Source organism: Canis lupus, chromosome 4, assembly GCF_011100685.1.
Source record: "Canis lupus familiaris isolate Mischka breed German Shepherd chromosome 4, alternate assembly UU_Cfam_GSD_1.0, whole genome shotgun sequence".
In the NCBI taxonomy this organism is placed as follows: Eukaryota; Metazoa; Chordata; class Mammalia; order Carnivora; family Canidae; genus Canis; species Canis lupus.
The window spans coordinates 16,201,638-16,225,113 of NC_049225.1; the positions used below are offsets into that span (position 1 = coordinate 16,201,638).

Here is a 23,476-nt window from a genome sequence, read left to right on the forward strand (position 1 = left end):
ACCAGAATGGATATTTTAAAATAAACCTTGGTAAAATAGAGGCCCCTCCTGTCAAACCCCCAATGCAACTTCTGCTCCATCTAAAGAATATATCAATTCAATTCATTTTAATTCAAATATTTGGGGGTGTCCACTTTGTGCTGGAGCACCAGGGCTTCAGACACAGGAAGCCACAGCTGCTGCTCGAACTCAGGCAAATCCCAGTGTCTCAGAAAGCAGATTATAACTGGAAAGATCATGGGCAACCTTTGCCAGAGAGAGATGCAAAGTGCAAGAGGAACATTCCTTTTGTTTTCTTTCATTTGTAAAGAAAAAATTATCAATTTTTCCTACTTTTGCAGTATACATTGAAAGGGAAAAAAAAAGAAAAATGTATGTTTGACTAATCAACATGAAAAAAGATGCTCAACATTATTATTATTATTATTCATCAGAAAAATGTAAATTTAAATAACAAGATCTCACTACTCAAATGATAAGATGGCTAAAATTAAAAAGACTAAGGGAGGGCAGCCCCGGTGGTGCAGCGGTTTAGTGCCACCTGCAGCCTGGGGTGTGATCCTGGAGACCCGGGATCGAGTCCCGAGTCGGGCTCCCTGCATGGAGCCTGCTTCTCTCTCTGCCTGTGTCTCTGCCTCTCTCTGTCTCTCTTTCTGTGTCTCTATGAATAAGTAAATAAATAAATAAAAATCTTAAAAAAAACAAGACTAAGGGACACTGGGGGCAGAGGCACTCAGTCAGTTAAGGGTTCATCTCTGATCTCAGCTCAGGTCTTGATCTCTCAGTCATTGATCTCTCAGTCATGGGTTCAAGCTCTGCACTGGGCTCCACACTTGGCATGAGCCTACTTTAAAAAAATAATAAAAAATTAAAAAAAAATTAAAAGACTGATAATGCCAAGTATTTGTAAGGATGTGGAACAATTGGAGCATTCACCCATAATGACCCCAAAAATTCCACTCCAAGGCTTACATGTGAATTTTCCTACCAGCTTTATTCATGACAGTCCAAGCTGTAAACCCAAATGTTGATCAACAGGTAAATGTATGAAATATTTTGGTATATCTTCATTCAAAAGAATACTATTCAGTGATAGAAATTAACTATTTATGCAAGCCAGAAATGGATGGATCTCAAAAACTAACCAAGTTAGACACAAAAGAGTACATACTATATGATTCCATTTCTCTGAAGAAACAAGTGCAGTCAAAATTAATATATAATGGTTAAAAGTGTATCAATGGTTCCTCGAGATTGGCTGTGAGGGGCTTGGGGGAATTGACTGCAAAAGAGCACAAGGTAGTTTCTTGAGATGATGGAAATTGTATATCTTGGACTGGAGTGAGGGTATATGGTTATATACACTTGTCAAAAATCATCAGCCTATACACAGAAAATGGTATACATTTTATAAAAAGTATACTTGAATCAAGTTGATTTAAAAAGAAAAATACTCATATCTTTATTATGATTTAGCACTAAAATTATTTTTCACAAGATGATTCTTTTACAGAGGATCCAAATTAGTCTCAACATGGTACCCAAGCAGTGAGATAGGGAACACTTTTATTTTAGTGAAAAGTAGGGTGCTGATATTGGGGAAGCTGTTCTAGAAACTGCTATGAGGTGATTCTTTTTCAGTCAAGCATGGGTTAAGTATTATTTCTCTAGATTCAGGCTGTCAGGATTTGAACCTAGCTCACCATCTGCTAGCTAAGTCACCTTGGGACAGTTACTTAATTTCTTGAAGCATCAATTCTCTTATGTATAAGATGGGAAGAACAATGGTCTCCACGTTTTAATGTATGCAGAGATTGAATAAGACAGGTTATATAAAGAGTCTAGGATATGGGAAATGCTTCATAACTATTATTTATTATTCCTGGTTTCACTCTTTCTGGTACACTCTTTACATGAAGATCTGGAGAGGGGAGAACACAGTCTGTGGAGATACAAATCTGTTTTCTCCCTGGGTTTTGTTTTTCCTTCGTAATGTACTTAAGGCTCTCATGAAAGGAATATTGCTCATTCCCAGGAAAAGGATGGAGACTACGGACAGTGGGTTGAAACTAAGATATTGAACTCACAGAAAGCATGAGGCTGAGTTTCACAGCATTCTGTTTGTCTGATGGTTTTGAGCAACAGATGAATTAAATGGCAGGCGGCTGCTCTTCAGCCATGTACCCTGCTCCACCACAGCAAGTAATTCTGGACCACATTAGGCACAGGTGATAATAAAGCCCCACCAAATATTACTTCATGCCCACACTTAAAATCACAAATCAAGGATCTGTGAATCATCTTGCATTCTGATTTCAGGTTCTGGCATTCTATTTAACCTCAAACTACCTAATCCATTATATCCATTATATAATCCATTAATATAATCAATAAAGAATGGGGTGTATTTGAAGATAGTGTTATGGCTGTTAAGTTTAAAAATGTGTCTGAGGAATGCAATCTTCTCCTGCTTGTCTTATCTGCTTTTTGTTCAGGCATTTACAAATTCTGTTCAGATTCTTGGAGTAAAAGTGAGTAAGTGTATTTTTAAATTTTTCTGTGGAAAAAAATAATAAATGAAAACATTCTGGAAGATTCATTTATTCAGAATACTTTCCCAGTAGCTCAGTGTGTGTGTGTATGTGTGTGTGTGTTTGTGTGTTAGACATTTTTATGGAGTTATTTGGCAGAATTTTAAAACTCTGGGGTATGAAAACTATCTGATTATTTTCTTTGCTTTGAAAAATCTGACTGAGTCCTCAATTCTTGAAATCTTAAGATGAGTGCATAATTACCTTATAAGCCATTGTGCACATTAGTTTGCAAAGGAGAAAAGCCAGGGAATCAACTTTGCTTAAATGGAATGAACTTTCACAATTAAATCCTTTTTGGGGTGTGTGCTTCCTGAATCCCCAAGATGGCTATGTTCCCAAGGCAATGTGGAAAAGCAGAGGGGGTGTTGCAACACATCACCCATGAGAATGCAAATGTAGTCTGAATATAAAATTAAAGACATCTGTAGGAACAATGAAAATGTGTGACTTAACATCTAGTGTCCCAAACCAAGTGAAACACCCAGGTCTTGGCAAACTATATGTCATTAGTTAAGTGATAATGTGAAGAAGGCCTGAGCTAGTCCAGATTACCCCATGAGAAACTGATTAAGATTGTCCCATTTTATCCTTTATTTAAGAATAGATTTTTCTTTTTTTTAAATATTTTTTTAAAATTTTTTTTATTTATGATAGTCACACAGAGAGAGAGAGAGAGAGAGGCAGAGACACAGGCAGAGGGAGAAGCAGGCTCCATGCACCGGGAGCTGGACGTGGGATTCAATCCTGGGTCTCCAGGATCGCGCCCTGGGTCAAAGGCAGGCGCTAAACCGCTGCGCCACCCAGGGGTCCCAAGAATAGATTTTTCACATAAAAATATCCTATTGGTTGACTATTTCAAGCAATATTTGAATCATTTGAATGTTATCAGGAGGAAAAACACTAAACATAATAACTAAATGTTTGGGAAAACAGTTTAGTTTACTGTGAAAAAACACTAGACTGAGGTCTCTGGATACTTAGCAAAATAACTTTGACCTGCTATCAGAAAATTTTACTGAATATTAGTTCTGCTGCTAATGTTCATGAACAAATCACAGTAACTCCTTGCATTGTTTGTTCTTCTTGAAAGTAAGGGGGAGAGGGCTGGACCATCAGTCGTAAGCTCTGTAATTCTGTCCTGTCCAAACATAGATGGAATTTTCAAGATATCTATGTACAGAGAGGTACCTTTAAACTTCATGACTTTAGTGTAGTATCTCAAAGTTTTCACTAATTAATAATGTGATACTTAACGTGTATGAAAATATAAGGAATTAAATGGTAGTCACATCATTATATAAACTGCTGGGTAAAGATGGTGGCTTCAGGACACACATATCACTTCAGTTCCTCATGAACTCCCACTTAAGCTACACATAGACTCATTTTTAGTTGAGGGCATAAACTTACAATGACAAGGAGAGTATGACTGTCTCCATAAACTTAACAGTGAGAGCCTACCTGCAAATCACACATAATAGACACTTCCTAGTTGGTCTCTTCTTTTTATGACCAGGCTTAGTTTGTATTTTGTTTCACAGCCAAGGGGAATCCATAGCAACAGCATTTGGGAAGCGTAAAAATAGATGCATGAGTGGGAATTGACAGTAAACCTGAGAAAGCCAAATCCTAAACTGATATTGGGAAAAGATGAGAACCAATTAAGTTTATACCAAACAATCCTGAAAAATCTCAACATTAATGGCACCAGTGTTGGGGGAGGGGCGGCAGGGGCCGGCAGGGGTGGGAGGGGAGGGTTGAGAGAGGGGAAGCAGAGGATTAGCTAAAGACTGGTAAGAAGCATTCAGATCCTAAGGCCCTCCCATTGCCAACCCAGCAGAGAACATGAGACAAGAAAAGAACAAGGGCTAGAGCTTCCAAAATCTGAATTAAAAAAAGTAGCAGTAGGAGAGGAAATGGAGAGGAGAGAATCGTCAAAGTAGTTCTAGAATGCTTTTCAGAATCAAAAGGCATGGATTTTCCAAAATGAAAGAGCCTAGTGAATTCTCAGCACAGGATTGAACAAGATTCATATATTAAGGAACAACAACATTGGAAGCTAAAAGACCATCAAAAAATTCCTTCAAAATTCTGAAGGAAATGATTTCTAAACTAGAATTTTATATCCAGCCAAACTATTAATGAAGTGTCAAGGCAAGACATTTTCTTTTTTCTTTTCTTTTTTTTTTTAAGGCAAGACATTTTCACACTCAAAACATTTCTCTCCCAAAAATAATTTATTAGAAAGTTGTGGGGTGTTATGTTCCACCAAGATACATGAATAAATGAAGAAAGAGGAAGACATAGGATACAAAAAACAGGATGTACAACTCAGGGAAGAGATCAAGGGACTCCCCAGGATGATCGTTAAGGAAGTTCCCCAGGTGACAACTGTACAGCATGCTTAAAGTTCACATTGGAGCAGTGTGATTCAGAGTCATATATGACATTATCTTTTTGACCTAAAAATGGCTAGGTGAGCCTGCTTATCTGTAATTGGCTTTCTTGGGTCATGTGCAGATAAATTTTCATTTCTTCTCTTCCTGCATGTCAGGTGAGGACACTTGTTCCCCCTGTATATATGTTCTATTTGGACCTGTTCCTGACAGCTAAAGGTTAACCAAGGTGAGATCAGAAGCAGCCAATACAGACCATATTTCTGCCTGATGTCCAGTACCTGGCCCATATGATGCCCTGCCAATGTCCCAATTATGTGAGTCCAGTGTTCCCTTTTCTAAAAAAGATTTTCTTTTATTTATTTATTCATAGAGACACACAGAGAGAGGCAGAGAAATAGGCAGAGGGAGAAGCAGGCCCCATGCAGGGAGCCCAATTCAGGACCCAATCCTGGGACCAGGATCATTCCCTGAGCTGAAGTCAGATGCCCAACCACTGAGCCAGCCAGGCGTCTCTAGTCCAGTGTTTCTTAGAACTTACTCATGGCCTAGCCTGCTGTCTCCCCAAAGGACTTTGGTAAACTATCAATAAAAATAAAGCCAGACCAAGATCCAGAATCACCCTGTAAATATCCTTCTGTAAATTCCTCTTTTCCATTTAATGTTATTTTAATGAAACTTACCCATGTTGATGCATTTGGCTCTAATTCATTTCTTTTCACAGCTTGCATTCTATTGCTTGACTATACTATAATTTATTAATCTGTTCTTTTGTTGTTTGGACTTTTAAGTTGTTTACTATTTTGTTATTACAAACAATGCTTGTATGAATATTTTTGTACATGTCTTCCAGTTAATATGTAAAAGAGTTTTCTTTGGTATGTGCTTAGAGAGGAATTGCTGGATTATGGCATTTGTGTGTAACTTAATAGATATTTCCAAAACATCCTAGATAATGTTTCATCAAGTTTTACTCCCACCAGCAATGTATAAAAGTTTCTAGTGCTCTACGTTGTCACCAATACTTTACTTGGTCTTAGCAGACTTATTGAAGTTTGCTAATTAAGTGTGTATAAAATGTTTTCTCATTATGGTTTCCATTTTCATGTGACCAGTGAGGTTAAACATCTTTTTTTTTTTAATTTTTTTTTTATTATTATTTTTTAAACATCTTTTTGAGTTCATTGGCCATTTAGGATTCCTATTCTTTGGCTTGTCTATTCACCTCTTTTGCACATTTTTCTATTTAAATATTCATCCTTTCCCCTGGATTTGAGGAAATTATTTATATATTCTGGGTAATCCTTTGTTGATTATAGGTATTCTAAATATGTTTACCCAGAGTGTGGTCTACCTCTTCACTATTATTATGGTATCTTGTTTTGGGTAAACTTAAAAAAATTAAAGTATAAGAGATATATAGAGTACACAAATCTTAAAGATATAGCTCAATAAATTTTCACAAATAAATATACCATATAAATATGCATATAAATATATTATGTATCTGGATGCATTGTTAGAATGTGGTTAAATTAACGAATATTTTCCTTTATGGTTTGTATTTTGTGATTTGTTTAAGAAATCTTTCCCTATCACAATGTCATAAATACATTCTCTTATTTTTCTTCTAAACATTTTAGTTTTATTTTTTTTTTCATGGACCTGAAATATGTGTGTATATGTGTGTGTGTATACTTCGAAGTAGAGATCTAGGTTTGTTTGTTTGTTTCCATATAGATAATCATTTGTTCAAGCACTATTGATTGACTAGTCATTGCTACTCTCTAATCTACAAATCCACCATTTTTGTGCATCGAGATTCCATACATGTGAGAACCTAATTTTGAGGTACCCCACTGTGTCCACAGGTCTCTGTCTTGCTTTGCACCAATACTCATTATCTTAATTACTCTATCATAAGATTTAATACTGAGGAGAGCAAAAATTGCTCCATGTTTCTTTTTTTAAATTTTTTTTAAATTTTTATTTATTTATAATAGTCACACAGAGAGAGAGAGAGGCAGAGACACAGGCAGAGGGAGACGCAGGCTCCATGCACCGGGATCCCGATGTGGGATTTGATCTCGGGTCTCCAGGATCGCACTCTGGGCCAAAGGCAGGCACTAAACTGCTGCGCCACCCAGAGTTCCCATCCATGTTTCGTACCATATGCTCCCAGCTGGGGACTGAAGTATGAAAGCACAGAAGGGATCCTGCAAACCCAGGGTGGTGAGAAGAAACAAGGCTTGAGCGCACAAGGGTCTGGCCTCAGTTTCGTCTTATCTGCATATTTGATTTTGGGCAGGTCACACTTCTGTCTGGGTCTCAGCTTTTTCATTAAAAACATGTAAATTCGACTGACTCCATGAGGTTCCTTCTCACTCAAAAAGTCCTGACTCCATCAGATCTGTTTTTCCAGCTCTCCAAGAACCAATCCCCTGTGCCCAAATGAAAAGCAATGCTGTGGAATTTATCACTAGAAAAGGATGACTTTAACCTCCAATTTTTTGTTCTCATTTTCAAAGATTAAACTAGACTTTTTTCCCTTTTAATATCTTCTCAGATCTTGTCAACTATCTAAGCTCAGAAGAGCACAGCCACCATTGATTTCTCATAAATGTCTCATCTATTTCATTTTGTCTAAAACAACTTGGTTTACAAGTTTAGTTGGTCTCATTGGGACTGTAAAAATACCTCTTCCTCTTTCAGAATGGATTATTTTGAGTAATGATATAAACGAAAATCAGCATGTAGTTTTATCTTGGTTATTTTGAACTAGAACCACCAGAAGAAATGTTCCTGCCCTTATAAAGCAAATAAGTTCTATAGTGACATGCTGTAATGAGTGTTCTTTATTTTAAGATTTATATTCATTCATTCACATTTACAAAATAAATACTTGTTGGAGGGTAGATGTAATTATTCTTGCTACTGACGACAAAATTTTTAAAATATTCACTATGGACTTTCTTTAAAATATTATTTACCGGAAAATAATATTGGAAGTATGGCGAGACAGGTATCAAATCAGGATTATCTGCATTGGAAGGCATCTTACGGAGCCAGACAAATGTGCATGTTTTATTTATTTATTTATTTATTTTTTAATTTTTATTTATTTATGATAGTCACAGAGAGAGAGAGAGAGAGAGGCAGAGACACAGGCAGAGGGAGAAGCAGGCTCCATGCACCGGGAGCCCGATGTGGGATTCGATCCTGGGTCTCCAGGATCGCGCCCTGGGCCAAAGGCAGGCGCCAAACCGCTGCGCCACCCAGGGATCCCCAAATGTGCATGTTTTAAGTTATGAAAGGTAAGTTCAGGCAAAAGAAGAATGACTTGCCCAAAGATTCAACTTAGGGGATCTCTTCTGCTCTAGAAAACTCTTCTAGAGGAATTGATGTTTACGTGCTTTTCTCAAATTGTTTAATTACAATGTTATTCATACATTCAAGGGCAAATCCAGGTTTTGTGGCATCAAAGTAACTTAATTGGAGGAGGGGACTTTTTTTAAAGGACACAAAATTATAAATATAAAATTCAATATAAAAGGGAATATTTATTTAGAATAGAAAACCGATCAAACAAATTGCTGAAGATTTAGAGACTCTAGTACCTTTCTTCAGAGATATTTTTAGGTGACTTACCAGAAACACATACAGTAATGTTTCTAAGCGCAGTCTGCCTTCCCTTCCCCATGGAGGAGAGTCCACAACCCCTAGCAGCAACCAGCTTTTGTGGCTTCATCAGCTTCGTGGTAAATCTGCAACTACACACATTACGCACACTATTTCACTGATGGTAAGACACAGCGTAATACAGACAATACAGGCATGTATATCTCATTTTTATGTCATAATAAAAGAAAAAAAGCAGATTTGTTATAAAGTGTAGTGGAACACATGGGCTTTAACTAAAAAAATAATGATAAGGAAAAATGATACCTTTTATTCATTGTCTGTTACAGTCCAGACTCTCCCTTGTTTTTAGATGAGGAAACAGAAGCTCATAGAAGTAGAGCAAGCTGTCCAAGGAGCTAGAGCTATTTGTATTCTATCACTCCAGCCTCCCACCAATGATTCCAAAATGACTCTGTTCAAGTGCTCTGTAGAGGGCCTACTGCAGGAGATGCAAAATGATAAATGAGGCCATTCCCTGGCAGTGGAGCTCAGAAGCACAGAATATTTCCCCCAAAGATACCAGACTCACATCCCTTTGGAAGCTTTCTTAACAAAAATAACAAACCACACAGCTGGTCGGAGGTAGAGTTTGGGTTATTTCCCAACATTTTAGTTTTAAATACATTACATAATGCAGCCTGCTGCAGACCAGCAATGCCAATGCATCTCCTCATGGCTTGTGATTTTATCCTTTTCGTCACTTAGTGGAATATAGTCATATATTCAGAACTGACAATTTCAAGGATATACCATATTGAATTTATCTGAACAAGCCATTTCAGTACCCACTTTCAATACGTGTGTGATGAAAAGTACTTAATTTTAAGACGTTGTATCTTATATACCTGGTGTATAGGTTTAGTGTGCCCAGCGTGCAGTATGAGAGTTGGGAGAACTAGTCTCGCTCCTGTCCTTGCTACTAACTACTTTTCTGCAGCTTGATGATTTCTTTCCTTTGGGTGCAAAATTGTTTAACCTCTTTCAATGTACCTCTTTCAATTGCATTCCTTGGTAATGAAATAAAAGTGTTAGAACTCTGAAATAGTCTATGATAAAAATTTTTTTTCAGAAGACTGATCTATGAAAATGATGCCAGCCTTATTCATAATGGGAGGGTTGTGGAGGTTACCTAGGGAACCATATGTGGCGAATGGAGATAAGTAATTTGGATAGCATGATTACCAAGGGATATCACTCAACTATTACAAGCACTTAACTAGATGTACATATGGCAGTGTGACTAGATACTAAAAAATATAGTAAAAAAAAATATATAGGAACGATCACTTTTACAGAATAATACCAGTTACATAAATTATAAACATGTATTTTTAATACAAAATGACAGTATGTGTTTTGCAAAGGTAAGTGGATATTCAAATACATATGTTAAATACATCAGGTGTCACTGTTAGGGCTGATATCGGGCATGGTGATGAAGAAGGAAGGGGTACGATGGTAGAAAGAAGAGCCTTGCACGGACCAGAGACTCTAGGGTGCTATGGAACAAAAGGCCTGGTTAACTCAATCGTGTGCACACACACAATTCAGTAATAGTCATTTGCTCAAGAAAGACTAGGGACTTATAAGACTCAACACCAAAAATATTGACTCAGAACAGTATGAAATGTAAATTTCAACCAACAAACATAGGCAGCATAAATCTTCTCATATAAATTCAAAATTACTGATAAAATTAGGAAAGGTAAACTTAAAGAAACAGTCAGAACTTATATATTAGACTCATGTCCTCAATTCACATATGTGAATACGGGTCAAATTTGGGTCTTAAAAAATTTAGAAGAAATCCACATGTGATAATAATGAAAGGTTACATATTCTCAGCATTGGACACTCACCAACTTCATTGTTTCTATCATGTTTGCTTTTTTCAGCCAGATTATTTTTGGCTCTACTTTCTCTGGCTTGCTTCTATGGGCAGTCCTGGGCTTCCTCTTCCTTTGGTTGCTGTCTTGGCATGAATATTATTGATATTTCTTTTAAAGAAGTAAATAGTTCTTGCTTTGGCCACACACAGTATAAATTCTCTCCCTTTCCCCTTGTCCCCCATCTCTGTCACACACACACACATATGCGCACACATCACACCACACAACTACTCTTAAGACATTTAATAGAGCCAACTCTACAATTAGTGGCTTAAGAGTGATATTTAATACCAGGGTGGAAGGGGTGGTATAAATATGATAATATGGAGGAAAAATATTCCAGAGAATTCCAAGAAACTATTTGTTCCACAGGGAAAGAGATAACCAGGGACCAAAATTTATTACTTTATTATATACGCCATTCCCATAGCCCAAATCTAAGTATTTAAATTATATTACTGGGGCACCTGGGTGGCTCAGTGGTTGATTGTCTGTCTTTGGCTCAGGTCATGATCCCAGGATCCTAGGATCGGGTCCCACAGTGAGCCTGCTTCTTCCTCTGCCTATGACTCTGTCTCTCTTTGTCTCTTGTGAATAAATAAATCAAATCTTCCAAAAATAAATCATATTAGTATACATGATAGGTTTAGTATTTTACCTAAGGAAAAACTTTTGATGATCATGAATTCCCTTACGAGGTAGAGCTTGCACCCACAACTTTTTCTGTGACCACAACTCTTATTCTCTTATTAAGTGAATGTTGCTAATTTGTGATGGCCTGGGAAATGAAGACAGCAACTTACTAGAATTTTGTCTAAAATTAAGTTGAGGGACGCCCAGGTGGCTCAGCGGTTTAGCACCACCTTCAGCCCAGGGCGTGATCCTGGAGACCCTGCATCGAGTCCCATGTCAGGCTCCCTGCATGGAGCCTGCGTCTCCCTCTGCCTGTGTCTCTGCCTCTCTCTCTCTCTCTCTCTCTCTCTCTCTGTGTCTCTCATGAATAGATAAATAAAATCTTTTTAAAAAATTAAATAAATAAAATAAAATCAAGTTGAATAGTTTAAAGAACTTTCTTATGAATCATGCATATGCTCTTTAGTTCTTGTATGAGGAGACTTCAACCTAATTTGCTCAGAGATGGTCCTCTTTCCTCCTCTTCCAAACACCAATTATGCTCTTAAAAAAAAAAAAGATTTTATTTATTTATTCATGAGAAACACACAGAGAGAAAGGCAGAGACATAGGTATAGAGAGAGAAGTAGGCTCCCTGCGGGGACCCTGATGTGGGACTTGATCCCAGGACCCTGGAATCACGACCTGAGCATAAGGCAGATGCTCAATCACTGAGCCACCCAGGTGTCCCACCACTTATGTTCTGGATACTTGAGTTCAGCTGCTAACTGTTCTATACTTAGCAGGGCTTATCATGCTACCTTTTGTTTGGTAAAATATATTCTGCATTGAGTATCACAGTTCTTTACATTTTCCTCCCCATTTATACAAATGCTTCTATAGCCCAGCAATCATTCTGGGATAGCAAAGAATGTGTTGGGCTCTGGGAAGAAGAATGATTATCATGGAAGGTGATGGTTACACAGTCTCTCCTGTGCTCAACTTTTTATTGCTTAACTGCAGAGAACTGCCATAACTCTCTGTGAGCTTCTGGACTAACAGGGTTTTCTTAAAAGCTTTTTTTTTTTTTTTAACCTAACCTGTGTCTTCCCAACATGAACATAGGTGCATAATTCCACTTACGTTGTATGAAACAAGGCAAAGCTGTTGAGAACTCTTTTAAGTCATCACTAGGTTGACTCTCCACTTCCTTCCACTCTCCACCTTAAAATGCCCAACAGCCAAAAGACAAACAAATCATTCTTTTGGAATTATTCTTCTTGGCTTTGTAGTTAATGGAAAGAATGAATTTAAGAGCAATCTTGAAGGCTGCCAAGAAGACCTTAATTTAAGTCATGGTCATAAAATTTTTGAGTTAGAAGGATCCATAAAGGCTACTTAGCTCACTTTCTGGATTTTTCAGATGAGGAAACTGAGACCAGGAAAAGTTGAATGACCTGACAAAAATTACAATGTCAGAACTTGACGTTTTAAATGCTGGTAAAGCAGTAATTTTTTTGGCCATGATATCTACTGTGGGCTCTGAGATTTATTGTAAATTGTATCAGCTGGGTTTACCTCAGTTGCAAATGATTAAAAAAAACAAAAAACAAAAAACAAAAAACAAGACATCCAGAAACCTAGTCTAACTAATTTAAAGAAAAGAGGAAAAATTATTGGCTCATGTAATAAAGAGTCTAGGGGGAAGTTTGGCTTCCAACATCCTCCAATCCAGTAGCTCAAATAATGTCAACAGAACCCATTTCCTCTATCTGCTTCACTCTGTTATTCTCTGATGTATTCCTCTTCCATATGTGAAAGATGGTGGCAACAGCTCCCAACTCAATATCCTCTCAGATTCTATCCTCTCAAGTTCGGTAGGAAAGAGCCAGGAGCTCCTGAAGTAGACTCATATCATCATATTGGCTCTAATGGGGACTATGTGGCATTTCCATAGAAACCACAGAGACCAGGAGAAACATGATACATTGATTGGCTTAGGCTTGTGTCACATACAGTGAGAATCAGTACACAAATTATCTGAAAAAGTTAATAGATACATGTTACTTGTTATTTTCTAACAATTATATAGCCCCTCTCTGCCAGCTTGTTCTAAGAACTTTACAAATATTAACCCATTTAACCATCTTAACAACCCAGTGAGATAGGTACTGTTACTACCTCTATTTCAGAAATGAAAAAACCAAGTCACAGAGGGGTTAAGTAATATGCCCAAGATTATACAATCTGTAACCTACAGAGTAGCCCCAATTCCATCTGAGGCAATCTTGCTTTTGAATATCTGCTTTCCCATTGTGTGCACTTTATCTAATACAGCTATCTTCTTTTTTAAAATATTAATTAATTAATTAATTAATTAATTAGAGAGAGAGAAAGTGAGTGTGAGCATGAGGGAGGGGCAGAGGGAGAGGAGAGACAGAATCCTAAGCAGGCTCCACACTCAGCTCAGGGTAGACCCCTACTTGGGCCTCGATCTCATGAGCCTGTGATCACAACCTGAGCCAAAACCAAAAGTTGGACACTCAACCAGCAGAGTCACCCAGGTGCCCCTCTGGAACCACCATCTTCTTAACCACAACAGTTCACTAGGCTGAGACTATTATTTTTCTTCCTTCTTGTCATGGGGAGACTGATGGACAAGAAGAGTGAGTATAAAGAAGGTGGCCTGCTAGGGTCTGAGACAAGGGATAGATCCAGCTCAGGATAGGAAACAGTTCTGGGCTTCCTTTTCAAACAGTCTTTTGGGCTCTTGTAGAATGAGTTCACATGCATACTACATTTGCTAATTCTGGGAACTGAAATGATCTGCCAATAAGCTTCTTGGAGATGGATGACTTTTTAAATGTCAAATGCAACATTGAGCCGTTAAATTGTGCTGTTTAAAATGTCAGGAAAAACCATTATTTTTGCAGACAGAGCTTCAGTGTGGTCTGATTTCAAGTCTGTGGAATGAGTCCTGTCTTTGAGAAGAATCCTTCTTTTCTTATTTTGAAATGCTGCTATTGTTTTATCTAGAGAAGAGTAGTCTGAGAGGCATTTCTGGCCACTGAGCCCAATCTAGCACCGGCAGATGGCTGAACTCTGACAAGGTGTTTCCACCCCTCACTAGCCTAGTCCTCTCAGAAACTGGGCCAACAGCTTGCCACCGTCCTGCCCTCTTCCCACCTTCTTCCTGTAGGAACTCCCTCTCCCAATATGGAACTCTGGGTAATATTTCCTCTAGAATACTTTCCAGTTATGTCGTTTTCAACCATTTTTCTGCAGACCATAGTGGGGATTAGTAGAGTAAAATTTACTCCTCCAAAGAGTAGTATAGTTGAATGCCTTAGAGTACATTCAGCTATACCAGGGCAAGTACCATATGTTGACCAGTCCCAGTGGAGAGCTAGAGCTTTGAAGCTTTGGGTCTCTTTCTCCATACCTGTCATTTTCATCCAGGTATTGTCACATGATTAGGAGCCAGAATTAAATCCCCAGAAAGTAATCTCAAGTTTGAGTGATATGTGTGGAAGTGGGTGAGAGAGAGGTCAACTAACTCCCCTTGTTGCAGCGGGGCTGGGAGAGGCAGGGATGAAGCTGCCTCTATAATCTGTGGCCCTGTGGTCTGATGAAGCACTGTTTTGGTACAGTCAGCTCCTCCTCCTCTGGCTTTCTCCTTCATCATGACCCAGCTTGATCATCTCAAATTGTTAGGTTGTAGGAGATAACTCCCAATCCGTCTCCGTATCTGAAATTATATGGTAAGGCCTACCACATAATTTACGAGAAACACAATTAATTTGGCCTGTGGTGGGGGGGTGGGAGGGGAGAACCTCTGTCTTGACAGTGTGGGAGACTGCCATCTTGTGTCTACCAAGACTCAGTATGAATATATTATTTTACATGTTCTATATCATGACATTTATAAAGCCCTTTAAAGAGGGTGAACAATGTGGCATGAGCCCCAAAGCACTGCGTTGATGCGGAAAGGCCCAGTTTTTAGCCTTAACTCTAGAACTATCCAGCTTGCTCATACTTAACAAAGAGAAATTTTTCTGATCCTTTTTTTCTCGTGCGAAATGAGGAAATAAACTAGATACATTTTTAAGATGTGTTTCCTACTTGAAGAGTCATAGCTGTATCTCTGAAGTCAGAATAAAGAAAATATTAACAATTGTTTTCTATCTGCACAGCCTTGGAAATGTAAATGAATATTTGTCCCTGTGTAACAAACAGATAAGAGAACTGAGACACAGAGACATTTATAGCTCATCTACCATCAAACCCTGAGTCCTTCAGAGAGCTTCTGTTCCCTTGTGTGATACTTTGTCTGTGAGTCACTGACCTACATCACACAGGCCATGCTGGCTCTTCCACTCTGGGAGTAACATGGTAAAGTCCGTGGGTACGAACAGCTTGGTTCCCAGATCCCTCAGCTGGGAGATGATATTTAGAATGATGGCTTAAAAACAATTCTGACCAAGCAAAGCATTAGTCAGCTTGGGAAAAACTTTATGGCTTGGGAGGAACTTCTCGGGGAGGGAGAGGTAACAGTACATTCTATTCATCCCAGGAGGACCATTTGCCATAAGTCAGTCAGGGAGGAATTTGTTTCCACACAGAGAGAAGGGAAGAAGTGAGGAAAAGCGAATCTGACCGGAAGTCAGAAGACTTCATTTGCTCCTGGTCTAACTCTGCCAAACACTTACCACGGGACAAAGCACACACCCTTTCTGACCTTAACTTTTTCGGTCTGTAGAATGAGAGGGTAAGACTAAATGGTCTCTAAACTTCTCTAAGCTCTGACGTCCACCTCTGTGTTAGAGCCATGATTTGGAGGCTTCTTAATTTTCAAAACAAATCCTAAAGGAACCAGAAGGATCTCTCCCCTTTTGTCTTCTGCCCTGGCTTTGTGTTCTTTTTAGCTTATGAACACCTTCCTATGAGTTCCCTCAGCACAGCCTGATTTGTACTATTGAAGGTGATTCCCCTCTCTTCTGTGCTGGGTTCTTGGCAAACAGGTTCCAAGTCATTCATTTCCGGGTCCCTCTAGCACTCTGCCTTTTGCTTGCTAGAATTGCATATCCAGGAACTTGCAAGTCTGCAATTGCTCCGTCTTTCAAGTGTTACAATTTCTTAGATTTTGAATGCTAAGTATTTAATAATTTCTTGTGCAACTTTTGTGGCATGCTAGTGAAACGCGGATATAGAACTCTTTTATTTTGGTGTACAGTCGTTGGTTGAGAATTAATTTTTTCTCATTAAGGGGGGAGCAACTTACCTGTGCATATGATTGCATGTACATATGATTTTCTATATACATTTTCTCCTGGGCCAGTACATATTTTATTGGCTTAAATAACTGAACGGGTTTTATATTTGTTTTTACTTTTTGTGTTATACTTCTGGGGACAACTATCTTCTAGTCCTTCCTACTCTTTGCTTATTATTATTATTATTTTTTAATTTATGATAGTCACACACACACACACAGAGAGAGAGAGAGAGAGAGGCAGAGACACAGGCAGAGGGAGAAGCAGGCTCCATGCACCGGGAGCCCGACGTGGGATTCGATCCCGGGTCTCCAGGATCGCGCCCTGGGCCAAAGGCAGGCGCTAAACCGCTGTGCCACCCAGGGATCCCTACTCTTTGCTTATTATGAAGGCCTTAGATGAACTTTACAGCTGGAAAGTTCCTTTAAGTTCATCTCTGATGCAACCCCTTATTTTACAGTTCAGAAAACTGAGGCCCAGAGGGGTTAATGTATCTCTGCTGGTCACAGCCAAGGGAGATTTAGAACTGATGCATCTTGCTTCACAGCCCAGTGATTGTTTCCCTGCTACAGCACAGTAATATTCATAGACATATAACACAACACACATGTATGTTTATAAAATACAAACAAACAAATATTTATGTTTTGCTTACATTCTGTTCCAGAAAGAGAAATTCAGGTATAAATTTCCCTGTTGGATGTCTCGGAAATGTGCATCTTCATGAATATTATTCATGGTTGAAGAAAATATTGCTGGGTAAGTAGAAGATAGTATCCTGTTTCTTTAGAAGCCCAGGTCGCGCTGTGCCAAGGGGATAGAGTACAAGTGCTGGTTAATAATTTATAGTGTGCATTCATCTCCATTCCTCTTTGACTAAAATATTAATCCTCCATTGATCATCATTATTTGCTTTTTGCCTTGGCAATATACAATGTGCAGAGAGTTTGATGAAAGGGTGATTTCCTAGACTCATCATGGCCCCCCTGTGCTCTGCCAGTAATTTACTGACTTTATTTACTTGTGGTAATGAGCACACCATGTAGAGAATGCCAGCTGCTGGGATTGTCTTGGGTGCCTTTTTTCTAGGGCAGGACAATGTAAAAACACAGCTGTTTTTCTAATTTAGTATTTACAGCATGTGCCTGCATTTTTATTACATTTTTAATGGAACAATGCAGGTGAATATAGAATATAAAAAATCTGAGCCTGGTTTCTATTAATAAAGTGAATTTGTTTAAAAGTATCTCGAGAAGTGTGTGGGGGGATTTTGTGCATGTATTCTAAAAAACAAAGCCAGGCTTTGGAAGGCAGGACATAGAAGATTCGGTTTAGTGACTTAGAGATTGTGTAATTGTTTAACTGGTATCATTTTTAAATATGTGGAACATTTTATATATGTGCATATTTTGCATGTGCGTATAATTTATATGATTGTTCATAAATTGCAGTCTAAGAGAAAGAAATTTAGTACGTAAACCATCCTTTACTATGTGTTACATATACATTTCTATATTAAAGGAGAGAAACTTTATATTTTGATTTGTAAGAAGGAAGTCAACTTGCAAATCATTCTTTGTTTACTACGAAATGCAGTTTTGAATTTTAATTTGTCTGGAAATATCTGTTTTTCGAAGTGCAGGCATTTTGACTCACTCATGAAGCCATGAGGGTGACTTAATTAAGGAGGAACTAGCATTTTTCCTGCTTCCTCATTTGGCCACTTGTCCATTCTCTTTCTGGCCCCTGTCCCATGATGGGCATTGAGTGCCTTGCTGTTCAGACCACAAGATCCCACAAGGTAGCTCCCTTCACCCCTTCTCTTTCTGATTTTCATCTCTGCCTTCCTCTTTTTTTTAAAAAAGTAGAAACATTTCTGCTTTTATCTCCTCTCACTACCTCTTTAAATCTTCTTTATTTAAATAAACCTGAGTATTGCAAGAGCTCTTGGCACACCCAAGTTTGTGGGCAGAGCTGCATGCCTATTACAATACTCGTAGTTTCTCATAGGTAATGAGCCAGATATGGTGACCGTGGGGCACTTGGTTCCTTATTACACACTTTCCAGACAATGGATTCATGTTACAATTGCTCCCACTCAGCTACAGGCCCAGTTTTTCTTGAAGCTCAGGGAGATAGATCTTCTCTTTGAATAGTCATTTATGTGATTCCTACATATTGGGAGATAAGGGATGGGGGTAGGAAAGACGGTAATTGTGCTCTACTCTTGAATATTGTAACTGTACTACTTGGCAAGTCACCATTTTAATGTATCAAATATATTTTTTTCATGTATATTTAATATATATTTTAATATATCTGAGAATATATATATATACATATACATCTATATAAATATCAGGAAAATCAGAAAACACTTTAAGTATTTACAAGAGAAGAAATTCAACATAGGAACTGTTGACACAGGTGATGAAGAAGCTGGGAAAAGCAGGTTTATCAACAGAGAGAAAAGTGAAGGAGGCAGAGTTGCATGCAAGCAAGGCCACAGGAGCCAGGGTCGCCTGGCTTTGGCTGAAAATATGACAGCCCCTTCCACAGGAGCTAAAGCCAGAGGGGAGACCATTCAGTCATCTGAAAAGCTATCCGAGGTGGAGGAAGTTGCAGCCTCGTGTTTCTCCCTACTTCCCATCAACTTCACAATCTCATGCCAGTGCCTCTTGTTGGCCCATCAAAGAGGGCAGCCAGTGACACTGGAAAAATAAACTGTGGAGATCAGTTCCCCTTTGCCAGCAATACAGGTCAGAGCAGGATGGTGGAGGAGGGACCCTGGGGGAAGAAAGAGAAGAATGGATCATATAGTGAATAGGCTCAGAGCACCCACATGAAGGTCACCACCCGACCCTAACTGAACCCTCCTGACTCCCATTACTGGCAAAATCTTCATGGCAGCTTATGAATCCAAGTGGGGAGGGTCTACAGAATCTGAAGGTTACTCAGAGCCTGCCTGTGACTCTTGGAGGACCAGATTGAGCTTCTCTTTGGGACTTTCTATTTTTCTTTCTCCTCCCTCCCACTCTCACCACTACTTCCTTGCTTAAACTTTCCCTGTGGTTACTAGTCAGAATTATGTAGGTTTTCTGGGGAAAAACCTCAGCTCTTCTTCAGCTGGCGTACAGCCTTTGTTTAGGGTTAGAATAATTAAGTCAAGGATGATGTCTGCAGAAGAGTTGCTCAAGTTTCAGAGGTGGAATGGGACCTTCTCCACACATCCACACAGAAAGTGACCTCTGAGTGCAGTGGTGGGTTCTCCTGACCTACCTATCATCACATGTTGCCAGATATTGGAATTATTTGGTTAATTTCTTTGCAATCCTAATAAGATATAGATTTCTTGTAGATAAAGACTGTGCCCTACAGGAGGCTGACATCCCATGGCATAGTGCTACTCAAATACTAGGCACTGAAATGTTTTTAAATGGAAGGTGAAGATCCCAAAGTGGACAAAGATAAGCCCTAGTGCTTGTGGGTTTGGTTGAATTATATAAAGTCTCAGAGCCCTTTTTTTTTTTTTTTTAATGCTTTTTAAGGTAGAATTTTAAATAAAGAACATGCTTTTATGACCTGTCCAATTACATCACAAGCAATTTGAGGGCAAGGACACTAGCCTACATTTTTATGTATAGCATCATCCAGCACACTGTCTTGCACAAACAAGATCTTCAGTACATGTTTAATCAAGAAAAAAATCTGATAGAAAAATTGAAAACAAGATTGACCAAGCTGCAATATAAACTGTTGAGATATATTTATCTATGTTCTTTTAAAATTTTCTATTTCTTTTTATTATTCAGCAGTAAGAAAAATTTTGGAACCTACTTATCAGGTGTTGCAAACTCAAACGCTTACCAGGGTTCAAGCAAGTAAGGAGAAATGAACCTGGTTGTAATGAAAGAGACTAGTGGGGGCCGTGTGGGAACTGGGGATTACTGGAGAGTCCTCTCCACACGGAGCAGCTGACATTCTGTCCTAGCCAACTGGCCTACTAGAGAGTAGCAGCAGTGTTGTCAGAATTTCTGGATATGTATGTGAAATTTCTATATCTTTAAGGCTAGATTAGCCAGTTAGGGGACTCTGCTAAAAACAACACCCATTTTAGACTTCTAAGTGTTAATATTCCTTATAGTTCCTAATAACGTGTTTACTGAAGATGCTTTGGGAACTATCTTATGATTTTGGGGTTCTAATTTTCCCTGTCTCCCTTTCCAATTTTATTTTGTCTTATTTTTAAGATTTTATTTATTCATATGACAGACACCATAGTGGAGGGGAGAGGCAGAGGGAGAAGCAGACACCCTGCTGAGCAGGAAGCCTGACATGAGGTTCAATCCCAGAACCCTGAGATTGTGACCAGAGCCCAAGGCAGCTGCTTAACCAACTGAGCCACCCAGGTACCCCTCCCTTTTCAGTTTTAACTGGAATCCTTTATCTGTGCAACTTTCTGTTTTACTCAGTTTAGGGGCAGAGGTAACTATAAGGCAGAAAAGAGTGCTAATAACCAATGCTGAACTTTGACCTTCTATTGACAAAAGTGCTGAATAGTTGCCTTTGCAGATTATTTTCAACAACATATATAATTTTTTACAAACACGTGAAAGATAATAGATTTTCAGTTAACCAATAGATTATCAACAAATGTGCTTATTGCAGAGAGACCACAAAGTCTATGCATATCTTATACTCAGATGTGGTCACCTCAGATAATGCAACACACTGTTGACAAAAGTATACTTCCGAGTTCTTGTGGCCAACCAACCAGTGAGTTTCATAGACCCAAGTCCTCTTGCACCAGCAGAGACTAATGGCTCAGGCAGCGCCACCTGAGTTTCATAAGCCCTACTCCAATTTGCAGTTGATTTGATGTTGAGGGGACCTAATAAAGATAGTCAGTGAGTCATTTTCCAGCATGATATAACTAGAATTGGTTCTTGGCCCAGAAAGATGTGAGTCAGTGTAGTCTTGACTCAGTTCCCAGTCTGATGCACAATGACTCACTTCCCCATGTGATGTCATGTTTGTTCCTTGTAAGATGTGACCTCCTCGTTGTTTTGTTGTATTAGGGTTGTTTTCTTTCTTTTTTTTTTTTTTTTGAAGAAGAAGAAAATGAGAATATTGTAGAATAAGATGGAATACTCCAAGGAATACAGCATCAGACTAATAATAAAAAAAAAGGCTTGATTTTCTCACAGTGAGCCTGAAGGAGTAATTAAGCTTTAAATGCCTATATTGTTGTTCCCATGTATTAGGATTGTTAATTTCCAAACAGCCTAGCTATTAGCCAACATTTGATTGAAAACATTTTGCATGTAAAAGGAGAAAAATTGGTAGAACAACAATTCAATCATTTGGTAGATATATTTATAAAAGGCAGCTGCATCTGAAAAAAAATCAACAATAGATGATGAGATTGAAGAGGACACATGGGTTGATCTTTCTAGAAAAATACACTAATTTATATACAGAAAGTAAACCCCAAATGGAACATTTGTTATGAACCCTATGAGCATTTCAGAATATGTAGAATTTTTAAAAAATACTATAAAAATGGCTTTTTATGCTTATGTCATTTGTGAATGAAATTCAGTGTTCATGGCTTGTATTTGGGGGGTTTGGAAGCTGAGGAGAAAAAGCAGTATATGCATCTCAGATACTATGTGGGGAAATGGATTAACTTTGTTCTTCCCCTTAGGCAGACCAAACACTCTCATCATCAGTGGATGACTATACTGAGAAAGTCAAAGCAATTCAAGTTAAGGTTGTTTCAATGACAAGCAATAAAAGCCCCTTTTGGCTAATTGAAGTGAAAAGGGGGATATTTTAGGGGATTGATGAATCACAGTAGTTGCCCAGTAACCAAGCCTCAGAGCACTTTGAGTGCCCCCAGATGAGGTAATTTCAGACCTGCTAGGGTTCTATCAACTTGCAACTCTGCTCTAAAAGCTTTCTGTAACTGTTTCTCTCTATTCATGTCTCAGAGACCTAGAAGAATGATCCACTCATTGGCCCACCTTGGGAGGTATATCTCCCTTTGGATGAATCATGTCTGACAGAGGAGCTAGCTGTGCAGTTCTCACTGGGAGAACTGCTATGAGCTGGTAGTCATCCCAGCTTGTGTCTGCTACATAGACCATTTAGTTTGTTCTCCAACTTCTTTCCCCTACAGCCCCAATCATAATATTTTTATCTGTCCTGTAGATGAGTGTTCTCAAAGTGTTATGTTCAAATGGCTCACGTGGGGATCTTAAAATGCAAATTCTTACCTAGTAAGACTCTAGGAACTACCTGAGATTCTGCATTTATAGTGAGCTTCCAAGTGATGCCAATAATGCCAGTTCATGGACCACACTTTCAGTAGCAAGACTATAAAGAGTTTTTTGGTCACCTCACTAATATCTATTCTTTCCACCCCCTCTCCTAATAACACAGAGGTCTTTGTCTAAGCATTTATTTCCACCCCTATAACAGCCTATGTGCTTTGGAGGAAACTGAACACGTTCTCAGCTCTAGTGGTGGGTACCAATTGGCTTAGCACAATCAGTCATTAAATATTATTTCAATGGCCCAGGATATAGAACAGTGGCTAGCAGGTAGTACACATCAATAGATATTTGTTAAATGAATGCATGGATTGATGTGAGCATAGATAGGTGATATGAGTTTATCCAATTAAGATGGATTTCAGGGCACTGGCTTGGAATGCTGGTGTGGAAGCCCCCTTTGGATGTGAATGTTTGAGACTTGATAATGACTGGCAGCCTCACTCATAGGGAGTCAGCCTTAGAATGAGGCTGATACTAGAAAAGGCAGAGCAGAGAGCCAGAAAGAAATGGGCCACTGATAACATCATTGAAACACTGGATGAACAATGTTCACCCAACAGCTGTGAGAACCAAGCATCCCCTTCAATTTTATAGCTAGTTTTAGCTGGATCTTCTGTTTCAACATAGTCTTTTTAAAAAATATTTTATTTATTTTAGAGAAAGAGAGCATGTGTGTGTGCACGCAAGGGGCGG

The 23,476-nt window shown here is 38.7% G+C and overlaps 1 long non-coding RNA gene across 2 annotated transcripts in view; it reads right to left on the bottom strand.

Moving 5' to 3' along the window:
• Positions 1-9,238, bottom strand: part of LOC119871622 — a 49,320-nt gene extending 40,082 nt beyond the window's left edge. Inside the window, exons 1-3 of one of the 2 annotated variants that reach the window (XR_005357576.1) lie at positions 8,936-9,238; positions 8,639-8,760; positions 7,056-7,206 (exon numbers count right to left, since the gene is read on the bottom strand). This is a non-coding gene — a long non-coding RNA (uncharacterized LOC119871622). Of the gene's footprint in view, positions 1-7,055; positions 7,207-8,638; positions 8,761-8,935 lie in introns of those variants that run through there. The other variant, XR_005357575.1, reaches the window with a different exon arrangement.
• Positions 9,239-23,476: the final 14,238 nt, after the last annotated feature.